Source organism: Salmo trutta, chromosome 40, assembly GCF_901001165.1.
Source record: "Salmo trutta chromosome 40, fSalTru1.1, whole genome shotgun sequence".
In the NCBI taxonomy this organism is placed as follows: Eukaryota; Metazoa; Chordata; class Actinopteri; order Salmoniformes; family Salmonidae; genus Salmo; species Salmo trutta.
Window position 1 is genome coordinate 23,884,324 of NC_042996.1, and position 14,190 is coordinate 23,898,513.

Genomic DNA, 14,190 nt, shown 5'->3' on the forward strand with positions numbered 1-14,190 from the left:
CCCACAGTTGATTTCTTCAAACCAAGCTGCTTACCTATTGCAGATTCAGTCTTCCCAGCCTGGTGCAGGTCTACCATTTTGTTTCTGGTGTCCTTTGACAGCTCTTTGGTCTTGGCCATAGTGGAGTTTGGAGTGTGACTGTTTGAGGTTGTGGACAGGTGTCTTTTATACTGATAACAAATTCAAACAGGTGCCATTAATACAGGTAACGAGTGGAGGACAGAGGAGCCTCTTAAAGAAGAAGTTACTGGTCTGTGAGAGCCAGAAATCTTGCTTGTTTGTAGGTGACCAAATACTTATTTTCCACCATAATATAGCAAATAAATTCATAAAAAATCCTACAATGTGATTTTCTGGATTTTATTTCTCATTTTGTCTGTCATAGTTGACGTGTACCTATGATGAAAATTCAAGGCCTCTCTCATCTTTTTAAGTGGGAGAACTTGCACAATTGGTGTCTGACTAAATACTTTTTTGCCCCACTGTGCATCCACAGGTACACCTCCAATTGACTCAAATGATGTCAATAAGCCTATCAGAAGCTTCTAAAGCCATGACATAATTTTCTGGATATTTCCAAGCTGTTTAAAAGCACAGTCAACTTAGTGAATGTAAACTTCTGTCTGTAAACAATTGTTGGAAAAATTACTTGTGTCATGCACACAGTAGATGTCCTAACCGACTTGCCAAAACTATAGTCTGTTAACAAGAAATTTATGGAGTGGTTAAAAAAAACAAGTTTTAATGACTCCAACCTAAGTGTATGTAAACTTCCGACTTCAACTGTTAATGCTCTGCATAAGAAAATGGCAATGCAGTGACTTCAGCACACGTATCTAATAAAAAAATCTACTGCAACGTTGTTAACCATCATGTTCACATATATTCCATCCTGTTTCATATGTACACCAGCTGAGATGGGACGTAAGAGGGGGTCTGTTAGTTTACCTCCACGACATGCAGCAAACTCTGCTGCTGAGCGGGAGAGAGCTTCTTAAATTTCTGCATAAGCATTGTGTCATTGGGGCTGTTGTCCTGTTTCCATTTTCCCTTAGACCGACCCTGCTTCTCCTGGCCACTTCTCCTAAAAAGTTTTATTTTCCGACATTCTCGTTGCCAGTGACCAGAAATCCAACAACAATGACATACACCAGGTTCTCTTCTGCTGAATGAATAATGTTATTGTTTTCACTTGGAACCTGCACAACTCTGATGACAGCCGGTTTATTATGTTGAATGATGTCTCTGTCCAGTTGTTACAGCCTGACGATGATGTCGCAGCAGTCTCTTCCAATCAGTAGTTGTAGAAACAAAATATATTTTTTCGCATATCATTGCATCAACTGATGTGTGATTGCCCCATTTTTGGAAGAATTGAGTGCATCTTCCATGTTGGGTAACCCACTGTGTCTAACCACCTCTGCTCTGAACCTTTCTTCAAATTCAACAGCCGTTTCTTTCGGTTCTTGGACACATTTGGTTCTCTCCCCAATTGGTGGTTGCATTGGTCAGACGCTTAAGGAAAACATGTATAGCTCTCGATCCATTTGCCACATCTTGCTCTTCACCACCCACAGCTCTATTAACCTTTTCTTCAGGTACGCCATGTTCACGGCTGTTCAAAACAAAGGCTAATAACTGTAACCCATCATAAGGATTTAGATTGTAGAGTTTCTTATATCACTTTAAATGATACCACATTTTCATACCCACGTCTCTCGGATGCTTCAAAGTCTTTGACCGTTCATCCAACTGTTTTGGAGATGCTGATTTATGTGTGATTACTGTCACTGGAGGTTTGTCTTTACTTCCTTTAACAACCTGTGTTCTGGTTGGCCTAAGAGATCGTTCCTCACCGCTGTCAGAATCTGTTGACTCAAAGCCAGGCAGTGCTGACCAGATGCTTGAAACCCGATCTGCCTTGCGCAACTCAGTGTGAGTGTAGATGGAGGGAACAGTGGGGTCAAGTCTGACTTTTCCACCTGTGTCTCCTGCAATAGTTGAATTTCTCCTTTTAAGGTTTTTATCTGTTCACCAAGAGCCCTCAAACTCTCTTTATCTCTCTGCAATGTCCTATCATGAGTATTGCGAAGAAATGTATCATCACATTTCCTTACTTTGGGTTTTATATAGTTAAAGACCATCGTGTCTTTGTCAATGAGTTAGATATTCACTGTATTTTCCCCCAAGCTTTTTGTATATCAGACAGATTCCATATTCCATCTTTGTCAACAATGACACAGCATTTCTTTATTATCTTTTGCCTACAACTCTACTTTGAAATGGTTCTTTATGTTACTAGACAGTGAATTTAATATATTTTTCATGTTCACATCCGGAAGAGCTGTCCCGCTGTCACGGTTGTCGTAGGGTTGAGACCAAGACGCAGCGGGAAAATGTACACTCATCTTCTTTTATTTATGTCAAGAAGGAAAAACACCAAAAACGTATACAAAACACAAAACGAACTTGACAGTCTTGTCAGGCACACATAGCTAAACAAGAACAATCTCCCACAAAAAAAAACATGAAAAACAAACTCCTAATTATAGGACCCTCAATCAGACGCAACAATAACCAGCTGCCTCCAATTGAAGGTCCAACCCCAATAAACTAAACATAGAAATACAAAAGACTAGATAGAACATAGAAATATACTAACATAGAACAATGACTAACAAACCCCGGACTAATAAATCAAATACCCCTCTACCTAAACCCATACACAAAACACACCCTGAACCACATAAAACAAACTCCCCCTGCCACGTCCTGACCACACAACAACAACAAATAACCCCTATACTGGTCAGGACGTGACACCCGCTCTTTTCCAGAGTGGTTCTTTCACTTAAAAATGACAGAACATTAACTTCAAAAGTTGTAAAATATATATACCGTAAATTCCGGACTATAAGTCGCAACTTTATTCCCACGCTTTGAGCCTCGTGGCTTAAACAATGACGCGGCTAATATATGGATTTTTCCCGCTTTCAATTTAAAAAAAAAAAAAAAACACATTCTGTGACGTGCTCAGTTTTTTGGTGGCATGAAGCTTTCATTAGACCAATAAAATTGCCGAACGGGTTAAGGTCAAACAACTTTTTTGTTTACAGTTTAGATTAAATCGAGCGCTCTCAAACTTCCCATCATTCTGATTATGGTAGTCATTTTGTCACCCTCATCATGGCAAAGACACAGAGAAATGCATATGATGCAGCTTTCAAGTTGAAGGCGATTGATCTGGCTGTTAGAAAAGGAAATAGAGCTGCTGCACGGGAGCTTGGTCTTAATGAGTCGATGATAAGACGTTGGAAACAGCAGCGTGAGGAATTGACTCAGTGCAAAAAGACAACTAAAGCTTACTGCTAATTTTTTATTTTTTGTTACAAGCCGTGTTTCAGCCTATTTATTTTTGTTACAAGCCATGTTTCGTTAAAGCACACCATGCGATTATGTTAGGTCAGCGCCTAGCCACAGAAAACCATACAGCAATTTTCCAACCAAGGAGGTGTCACAAAAGTCAGAAATAGCGTTACAATTAATCACTTACCTTTGATGATCTTCATCTGGTGGCACTCCTAGGACTCCATGTTACACAATAAATGTTCATTTTGTTCAATAATGTCCCTCTTTATGTCCAAAAACCTCAGTTTTGTTGGTGCATTTAGTTCAGTAATCCAAAGGCACAAGCGCTCTCAACATCCAGATGAAAAGTAAAAAAAAGTACAGTAAATGTTTGTAGAAACATGTCAAACGATGTTTAATATCAATTCTCAGGTTGTTTTTGTCATAAATAATCAGTAATATTTCAACCGGACAAAAGCTTCGTCAATAGAAAAGGAGAAACAAGAAAGGCGCATTCCCAATCACGCGGTGGACTCATGTCCGGAAATTTCCACTGTCCACTCATTGAAAGTGCTGTATCTCCCTAATTTTTCAGAGTAAAAGCCTAACACAATGCCTAAAGACTGGCCACATTTAGAAGATGCCATAGAGATCGTGAACTGGGTCCTAAGTCTTTGTGTGGTGGATAGGCTTTCAATGGAAAAACAGCCTTTCAAAATAATAGTACTTCCTGGATGGATTTTCCTCAGGTTTTTGCCTGCCATATCAGTTCTATTATACTCACAGACATTATTGTAACAGTTTTAGGAACTTTAGAGTGTTTTCTATCTAAATCTACCAATATATGCATAGCCTAGCTTCTGGGCCTGAGTAACAGGCAGTTTACTTCTCAGGCAGGTTAACCTCTCTTGGGTAGGGGGCAGTATTTTCAACTCCGGATGAAAAGCGTGCCCAAAGTAAACTGCCTGTTACTCAGGCCCAGAAGCTAGGATATGCATCTAAAGTTTCTAAAACTGTTAAAATAATGTCTGTGGGTATAACAGAACTGATATGGCAGGCGAAACCCCGAGGACAAACCATCCAGGGAAAAAAGTTGAGGTCATAGGATATTCCAATTGGTTTCTATGGGATACCCTATTTATGAGGAACCTGGTTGCAGTTCCTATGGCTTCCACTAGATGTCAACAGTCTTTAGAAATTGTTCGATGTTTTTCTTGTGAGAACTTAAGAAGTCGTCATTGTAAGTGTCACTCCAGGTGGACTATACTGTTTTGGTGCGTGTGAACTGGAGCGCGCTTCACGTTGTTTTTATTCGGTGTTAGAAACAGTTTATTCCGTCTTAAATTTTATCGATTATTTACGTTTTAGGGTACCTGAGGTTGGATTAGGAATGTTGATTGAAATGTTTGGACCAAGTTTACAGGTAACTTGTTAGATACTTTGTAGGCATGTTGGGCGAGTTGAAACCGGTGTATTTCTGAATCAAACGCACCAAATAAATATAATTTTTTGGGACATAAAGAAGGACATTATCGAACAAAAGGACCATTTGTGATGTTTCTGGGACATTTTGGAGTGCCAACAGAAGAAGATCTTCAAAAGGTAAGGCATTAATTATAACGCTATTTCTGACATTTGTGGTACACCTGCCTGGTTGAAATATGATTTTCATGTGTTTGTATGCGGGGCGCTGTCCTCAGATAATTGCATGGTTTGCTTTTGCCGTAAAGCCTTTTTGAAATCTGACACAGCGGCTGGATTAACAAGAAGTTAAGCTTTATTTTGACGTATAACACATATATTTTCAAGAATGTTAAATATTTGAAATTGGTATTTTTTAATTTTGCGCTCTGCAATTTCACCGGATGATCAAATCAAATCAAATGTATTTATATAGCCCTTCGTACATCAGCTGATATCTCAAAGTGCTGTACAGAAACCCATCCTAAAACCCCAAACAGCAAGCAATGCATGTGAAAGAAGCACGATGGCTAGGAAAAACTCCCTAGGAAAAACTCCCTAGAAAGGCCAAAAACCTAGGAAGAAACCTAGAGAGGAACCAGGCTATGAGGGGTGGCCAGTCCTCTTCTGGCTGTGCCGGGTGGATATTATAACAGAACATGGTCAAGATGTTAAAATGTTCATAAATGACCAGCATGGTCAAACAATAATAATCATAGTAGTTGTCGAGGGTGCAACAAGCACGTCCGGTGAACAGGTCAGGGTTCCATAGCCGCAGGCAGAACAGTTGAAACTGGAGCAGCAGCACGGCCAGGTGGACTGGGGACAGCAAGGAGTCATCATGCCAGGTAGTCCTGAGGCATGGTCCTAGGGCTCAGGTCCTCCGAGAGAAAGAAAGAAAGAGAGAAAGAGAGAATTAGAGAGAGCATATTTAAATTCACACAGGACACAGGATAAGACAAGAGAAATACTCCAGATGTAACAGACTGACCCTAGCCCCCCGACACATAAACTATTGCAGCATAAATACTGGAGGCTGAGACAGGAGGGATCAGAAGACACTGTGGCCCCATCTGATGATACCCCCGGACAGGGCCAAACAGGCAGGATATAACCCCACCCACTTTGCCAAAGCACAGTCCCCACACCACTAGAGGGATGTCTCCAACCACCAACTTACCGTCCTAAGACAAGGCCGAGTATAGCCCACAAAGATCTCCGCCAAGGCACAACCCAAGGGGGGGGCGCCAACCCAGACAGGAAGACCATGTCAGTGACTCAACCCACTCAAGTGACGCACCCCTCCCATGGACGGCATGGAAGAACACCAGTAAGCCAGTGACTCAGCCCCTGTAATAGGGTTAGAGGCAGAGAATCCCAGTGGAGAGAGGGGAACCGGCAAGGCAGAGACAGCAAGGGCGGTTCGTTGCTCCAGCCTTTCCGTTCACCTTCACACCCCTGGGCCAGACTATACTTAATCATAGGACCTACTGAAGAGATAAGTCTTCAGTAAAGACTTGAAGGTTGAGACTAAGTCTGCGTCTCTCACATGGATAGGCAGACCATTCCATAAAAATGGAGCTCTATAAAAGAAAGCCCTACCTCCAGTCGTTTGCTTAGAAATTCTAGGGACAATTAGGAGGCCTGCGTCTTGTGACCGTAGCGTACGTGTAAGAATGTACGGCAGGACCAAATCGGAAAGATAGGTAGGAGTAAGCCCATGTAATGCTTTGTAGGTTAGCAGTAAAACCTTGAAATCAGCCCTTGCCTTAACAGGAAGCCAGTGTAGGGAGGCTAGCACTGGAGTAATATGATCAAATTTTTTGGTTCTAGTCAGGATTCTAGCAGCCGTATTTAGCACTAACTGAAGTTTGTTTAGTGCTTTAGCCGGAAAGTAGCCGGAAAGTAAAGCATTGCAGTTGTCCAGCCTAGAAGTAACAAAAGCATGGATTAATTTTTCTGCCACATTTTTGGACAGAAAGTTTCTGATTTTTGCAATGTTACGTAGATGGAAAAAAGCTGTCCTTGAAACAGTCTTGATATGTTCTTCAAAAGAGAGATCAGGGTCCAGAGTAACGCTGAGATCCTTCACAGTTTTAGTTGCAGCCATCCACTTCTTTATGTCTGAAACACAGGCTTCTAGCGAGGGCAATTTTGGGGCTTCACCATGTTTCATTGAAATGTACAGCTGTGTGTCGTCCGCATAGCAGTGAAAGTTAACATTATGTTTTCGAATGACATCCCCAAGAGGTAAAATATATAGTGAAAACAATAGTGGTCCTAAAACGGAACCTTGAGGAACACCGAAATGTACAATTGATTTGTCAGAGGACAAACCATTCACAGAGACAAACTGATATCTTTCCGACAGATAAGATCTAAACCAAGCCAGAACTTGTCCATGTAGACCAATTTGGGTTTCCAATCTCTCCAAAAGAATGTGGTGATTGATGGTATCAAAAGCGGCACTAAGATCTAGGAGCACGAGGACAGATGCAGAGCCTCGGTCTGACGTCATTAAAAGGTCATTTACCACCTTCACAAGTGCAGTCTCAGTTCTATGATGGGGTCTAAAACCAGACTGAAGCGTTTCGTATACATTGTTTGTCTTCAGGAAGGCAGTGAGTTGCTGGGCAACAGCTTTTTCCAAAAAATTTGAGAGGAATGGAAGATTCGACATAGGCCGATAGTTTTTTATAATTTCTGGGTCAAGATTCGTTTTTTTCAAGAGAGGCTTTATTACTGCCACTTTTAGTGAGCTTGGTACACATCCGGTGGATAGAGAGCCGTTTATTATGTTCAACATAGGAGGGCCAAGCACAGGAAGCAGCTCTTTCAGTAGTTTAGTTGGAATAGGGTGCAGTATGCAGCTTGAGGGTTTAGAGGCCATGATTATTTTCATCATTGTGTCAAGAGATATAGTACTAAAACACTTTAGTACTTCCCTTGATCCTAGGTCCTGGCAGAGTTGTGCAGACTCAGGACAATGGAGCTTTGGAGGAATACGCAGATTTAAAGAGGAGTCCGTAATTTGCTTTCTAATGATCATGATCTTTTCCTCAAAGAAGTTCATAAATGTATTACTGCTGAAGTGAAAGCCATCCTCCATTTGCGAATGCTGCTTTTTAGTTAGCTTTGCGACAGTATCAAAAATAAATTTCGTATTGTTCTTATTTTCCTCAATTAAGTTGGAAAAATAGGATGATCGAGCAGCAGTGAGGGCTCTTCGATACTGCACGGTACTGTCTTTCCAAGCTAGTCGGAAGACTTCCAGTTTGGTCTGGCGACATTTCCGTTCCAAATTTCTGGAAGCTTGCTTCAGAGCTTGTGTACTTCTGTATACCAGGGAGCTAGTTTCTTATGACAGATGTTTTTAGTTTTTAGGGGTGCAACTGCATCTAGGGTATTGCGCAAGGTTAAATTGAGTTCCTCGGTTAGGTGGTTAACTGATTTTTGTCCTCTGACGTCCTTGGGTATGCAGAGGGAGTCTGGAAGGGTATCAAGGAATCTTTGGGTTGTGTGAGAGAATTTATAGCACGACTTTTAATGATGGCCAGGTGGGACACTACCGTCCCACTTGCCCATAAGAACTTAAACTCACAGACACCATTCAAACAGTTTTAGAAACTTTAGGGTGTTTTCTATCCAAATCAAACAATTATATGCATATTCTAGTTACTGGGCAGGAGTAGTAACCAGATTAAATCGGGTACGTTTTTTATCCGGCCGTGCAAATACTGCCCCCTATCCCCAACAGGTTAATGCAACCGCTGTGTCAGATTTCAAAAAAGCTTTACAGCGAAACACATTGTTCAATATTCTGAGTACAGAGCTCAGCCATCAAAGCAAGCTATACAGTTACCTCCCAAGTTCTGGAGTCAATTAAGCTCAGAAATAGTATTATAAATCTTCACTTACCTTTGCTGATCTTCGTCGGAATGCACTTCCAGGACTCCCACTTCCACAAGAAATGTTTGTTTTTTTCGATAAAATCCATATTTATGTCCAAATACCTCCGTTTTGTTCATGCGTTCAGATCACTAATCCAAAGGCATAATGCGTAAGCGCAAAACCCGAGACGAAAATTGAAATACTTCCATTACCATTTGTAGAAACATATCAAAAGATGTTTACAATCAACCCTTAGGGTCTTTTTAACATAAATCTTCGATAATATTCCAACCGGACGATAGCGTATTCATTACAGAGGAAAAAGAAGGAGTGGCGCGCCTGCGTGAGCTCGCAGTAAACAACTCACTGGTCCCAGGCTTGAGACAGCTCTTATTCTCTTCCCAGTAACAGTGGAAGCATGAAACAAGGTTATAAAGACTGTTGACATCTAGTGGAAGCCTTAGGAAGTGCAAAATGACCCCACAGACACTGTAGTTTGGAAAGGCAATCAGTTGAAAAAACTACAAACAACTTTCTGGTTGGATTTTTTCTCAGTCTTTTGCCTGCCATATGAGTTCTGTTATACTCACAGACATCATTCAAACAGTTTTAAAACTTCAGAGTGTTTTCTATCCAAATCTACTAATACTATGCATATCCTACCTTCTGGGCCCGAGTAGCAGGCAGTTTAATTTGGGCATGTCATTCATCTGAATTTCCGAATACTGCCCCCTGTCACTAAAAAGTTAACTGAACAAGGAACTGATTGGGGCCAGACTCCTGAGCCCTCCCAACCTTCAACTGGGCTACCTTCGCTACCAGTCTGCGGTTTTGTTGGTGCTACTCCTCCAGTGCTTGCTCCTGGAGAGCCTGTTGCTTCTGCTGGCTGAGGATGAACCGAGCCACCAGCTCCTCCATGGTAATCTCCGTACGCTCGACCCCACAGCACCCAAAGCTACTGAGATGCCCACATTCTCCACCATATGTGGTACACCGTGGGGTGTTGGGTTGAGCGTGCAGAGATTGACACAGAGACAGGGAGGCTTTAGTCCGCAAACAACTTTACTTAGACAGAAATAAACATAACAAAGAAAATCACTGAGGTTTGGCTCGGTCCTTCTTCTCTCCTTTCACTTGGTGTCGGTCTCTCCCCGTTCTCTCTCGCGGTGTGCCACCGTGCTCCTTTTATTTGGCCTCCACGGCTGCTTGGCACTTTCCTCTAATTACCTCCACTTAGAGCTGTCTGTGTCGGGGTGCCCAGCTCCCGTATTCCCAGCATAGGGAGCCAACGTTGCCTCACGTACCTCCCCTCTATTACCATCCCCTGGGGAAGACCTCCTGGGATACCACACTAGACAACCATTTTCAGGTCTTGCTACAGATTTTAAAGTAGATTTAAGTCAAAACTGTAACTAGGCCACTCAGGAACATAAACCGTCTTCTTGGTAAGCAACTCCAGTGTAAATTTGGCCTTATGTTTTAGGTTATTGTCCTGCTGAAAGTTGATTTCATCTCCCAGTGTCTGGTGGAAAGCAGACTGAACCAGGTTTACCTCTAGGAATTTACCTGTGCTTAGCTCTATTCTGTTTCTTTTTAATCCTAAAAAACTCTCCAGTCCTTAACGATAACCAATATACCCATAACATGATGCAGCCACCACTATGCTTGAAAATATGGATTTGTGATATTCCCCGAACATAACACTTTGTATTCAGGACAAAAATTGAATTGCTTTGCCACATTGTTTGCAGTATTACTTCAGTGCCTTGTTGCAAACAGCATGCATGTTTTGGAATATTTTGTACAGGCTTCTTTCTTTTGAGTCTTTTAATTAGGTTAGTATTGTGGAGCAACTATAATGTTGTTGATCCATCCTCAGTTAAACTTCATAACCACTGGCCTCATGGTGAAATCCCTGAGCAGTTTCTTTCCTCTCTGTCAACGAAGTAAGGAAGGATGCCTGTATTTTTGTAGCGACTGGGTGTAGATAATCCAAAGTGTAATTAATAACTTCACCATGCTCAAAGGGATATTCAGCTTCTGCTTTTTTTTACCCATCTTCTAATAGGTGATATTTTTTTGCGAAGCATTGGAAAGCCTCCCTGCTCTTTGTGTTTGAAATGCTGCTAAACTGAGGGACCTTGCAGATAATTCTATGTGTGGGGTACAGAGATGAAGTAGTCATTCAAAAATCATGTTAAACGCTATTATTGCACACAGAATAAGTCCATGGAATGTATTATGTAACTTGTTAAGCAAATTTTGACTCCTGAACTTATTTAGGCTTGCCATAAGAAAAGTAACAAATAACAAAACAATACTTGTTGACTCAAGACATTTCAGCTTTTCATTTTTTATTGATTTGTAAAAAAATGTTTTACAAAAAATGTCAATTTTGACATTATGAGGTATTGTGTGTAGGCCAGTGAAAGAAATCTCAATTTAATCAGTATAAAATTCAGGCTGTGACATAACAAAATGTGGAAAAAGTCATGCATGACGCTGGAGAGATGAAGCAGGTACGGGGAGTCAAACATTTAATATAGAACTGACATTGAACGAGACAGGAACAGCGTCAGCAAACGAGTAATACAGACAGAAAACAATGAATGCAGCAGCGGGGAACAGAGTACGGGAACTGACAAATATAAGGGAGGTAATAAACAGGTGATGAGTGAGTCCAATATCGCTGATACGCATGACGAGGGAAGGCAGGTGTGCGAAATAGATGGCAGGAGTGCATGATGCAGGGCAGCCTGGCACCCTCAAGCACCAGGGGGAGGGGAGCGGGAGCAGACGTTAAAGTACCCCCCCCCAGGGGCGCCACCCGGCATCCCACCTGGTCAAACCGACCGAGACATGGGCGCTGGGCAAGCCAGTTGGGGCGTGGAAGCCCCACGAACCGGCATGAGCATGGGAGCCTGGCGAGCCGGCTGAGGGATGGAAGCCCGACGATCCGGCTGAGGCAAGACACCTGTCGATCCTGCTGCAGCGAGGGAGCCTGATGATCTGGAGGAGCGTGACGTGGGATGGTGTCACGTCCTGGCCAGTATAAGGGTTAATTAGTATTGTAGTTTGGTCAGGACGTGGCAGAGGGTATTTGTTTTATGTGGTTCAGGGTGGGTGATTGTTCTGTGTTGAGCCTTATGCTTGGCCAGACTGTTTGTTGTTGTTGTTAGTTCATAAATTTTCTTGGTTTGATAGTTTGGTGTTCATTTTGTACTTATTAAAACGTTGAGATGAGCATAAACATACCTGCTGCGTTTTGGTCCTCCTTCACCGACGACTACCGTGACAGAATCACCCACCAACGATGGACCAAACAGCAGAGGAAGGAGCAGAGGGACTTTGAGTTGGACTGGCGGGAGAAGTGGACCTGGGAGGAAGTTCTGGACGGGGCCGGACCTTGGCACCAGGCTGGGGATTATCGCCGCCCGCAGTGGGAAGTTGAGGCAGCCAAGACAGAGAGGCGGAGGTACGAGGCCATGGACGCGCTGAGGGAGAAGCACGAGAGGCACCCCCAAGAATTTTTTTTGGGGGGGCACACGGGTAGTTTGGCTAGGCGTAGGAAGAGCCGGAAGCCAGCTACCCGTGGTTATATGGAGGAGCGTATGGGGTGGAGAGCGCTATGTTTCGCTGAGGAGCGCACTATCTCACCCATACACACGCACAGTCCGGTGCGAGTTATTCCAGCCCCTCGCAGGTGCCGTGCTAGAGTGGGCATCCAGCCTGGTAGGAGGATGCCTGTGCAGCGCATCTGGTCGCCGGTACGCCTCCGAGGACCAGGCTACCCAACTCCCGCTCTACGCACGGCTACCATCAGGCCCCTGCACAGCCCAGTCTGCCTACTAGTTCCATCCAGCCAAGGTGGGTTGTGCAGGAGGTAAGATCTATACCGGCTGTGCGCCTCCATAGCCCTGGGTTTCCAGCTCCTGTCTCTCGTGCGAACCCGGAAGTGCGTCAACCCAGTCCGACTCGTCCTGTTCCCGCTCCCCGCACTAGCCTTCAAGTGCGTAAACCCAGCCTCGCCAGTCAACAGTCGTCAGAGCTGCCCGCCAGTCAACAGTCGTCGGAGCTGCCCACCAGTCAACAGTCGTCGGAGCTGCCCGCCAGTCAACCGTCGTCGGAGCTGCCCGCCAGTCAACAGTCGTCGGAGCTGCCCGCCAGTCAACAGTCGTCGGAGCTGCCCGCCAGTCAACAGTCGCCGGAGTGGCCAGACTGCGCTGAACTGCCGGAGTGGCCAGACTGCGCTGAACTGCCGGAGTGGCCAGACTGCGCTGAACTGCCGGAGTGGCCAGACTGCGCTGAACTGCCGGAGTGGCCAGACTGCCCTGAAATGCCGGAGTGGCCAGACTGCCCTGAACTGCCGGAGTGGCCAGACTGCCCTGAACTGCCGGAGTGGCCAGACTGCCCAGACTGTCCCGAGCTGCCAGACTGCCCAGACTGTCCCGAGCTGCCAGACTGCCCAGACTGTCCCGAGCTGCCAGACTGCCCAGACTGTCCCGAGCTGCCAGACTGGCCAGACTGCCCCGAGCTGCCAGACTGGCCAGACTGCCCCGAGCTGCCAGACTGGCCAGACTGCCCCGAGCTGCCAGACTGGCCAGACTGCCCCGAGCTGCCAGACTGGCCAGACTGCCCCGAACTGCCAGAGTGGCCCGACTGCCCGGAACGGACAGAACCGGAGCCACCTCCTGATATAGGTGGGTTGGGGAGGGGGGGTGTAGCACAGTGCCGTCGTTGACGGCAGCCACCCTCCCTTCCCTCCCTTTAGTAGAGGGTAATTTTTGTTTTGTTGTTTTGGGGTTGTTTTTTTGTTTTTGTTTTTTGTTTTAAAGGTGCTTCCGGGGTTAGCACCTTTAAGGGGGGGGTACTGTCACGTCCTGGCCAGTATAAGGGTTAATTAGTATTGTAGTTTGGTCAGGACGTGGCAGAGGGTATTTGTTTTATGTGGTTCAGGGTGGGTGATTGTTCTGTGTTGAGCCTTATGCTTGGCCAGACTGTTTGTTGTTGTTGTTAGTTCGTTCATTTTCTTGGTTTGTTAGTTTGGTGTTCATTTTGTACTTATTAAAACGTCGAGATGAGCATAAACATACCTGCTGCGTTTTGGTCCTCCTTCACCGACGACTTCCGTGACAGATGGAAACCTGCCGAGCCAACCGAGGCAAGATAACCTCTCGAGCCTGCCAGGGCGTGGAAACCCGACGGGCTGCCTTAGGGGCGTGGAAGCCAGTTTCATCAGCGGCGGAATCCACCCCGACGTCACCAACAAAACAAAAAACTCCTGGGCCGGCTGGGTGAACAAGAACTGACGATCCGGCTGAGGCCCGACGTGGGATGGGCGCCATCTGAGCCAACCGGGGCAAGGATACCTCTCGAGCCAGTTAGGGCGTGGAAACCCGACGAGCTGGCTAGGCACCCCCGGTTCCATTGGCAGCAACCCAGAGCCGAAGTCACCACCAACCGGAACGCCAGTACTCACCAATGCTTCGT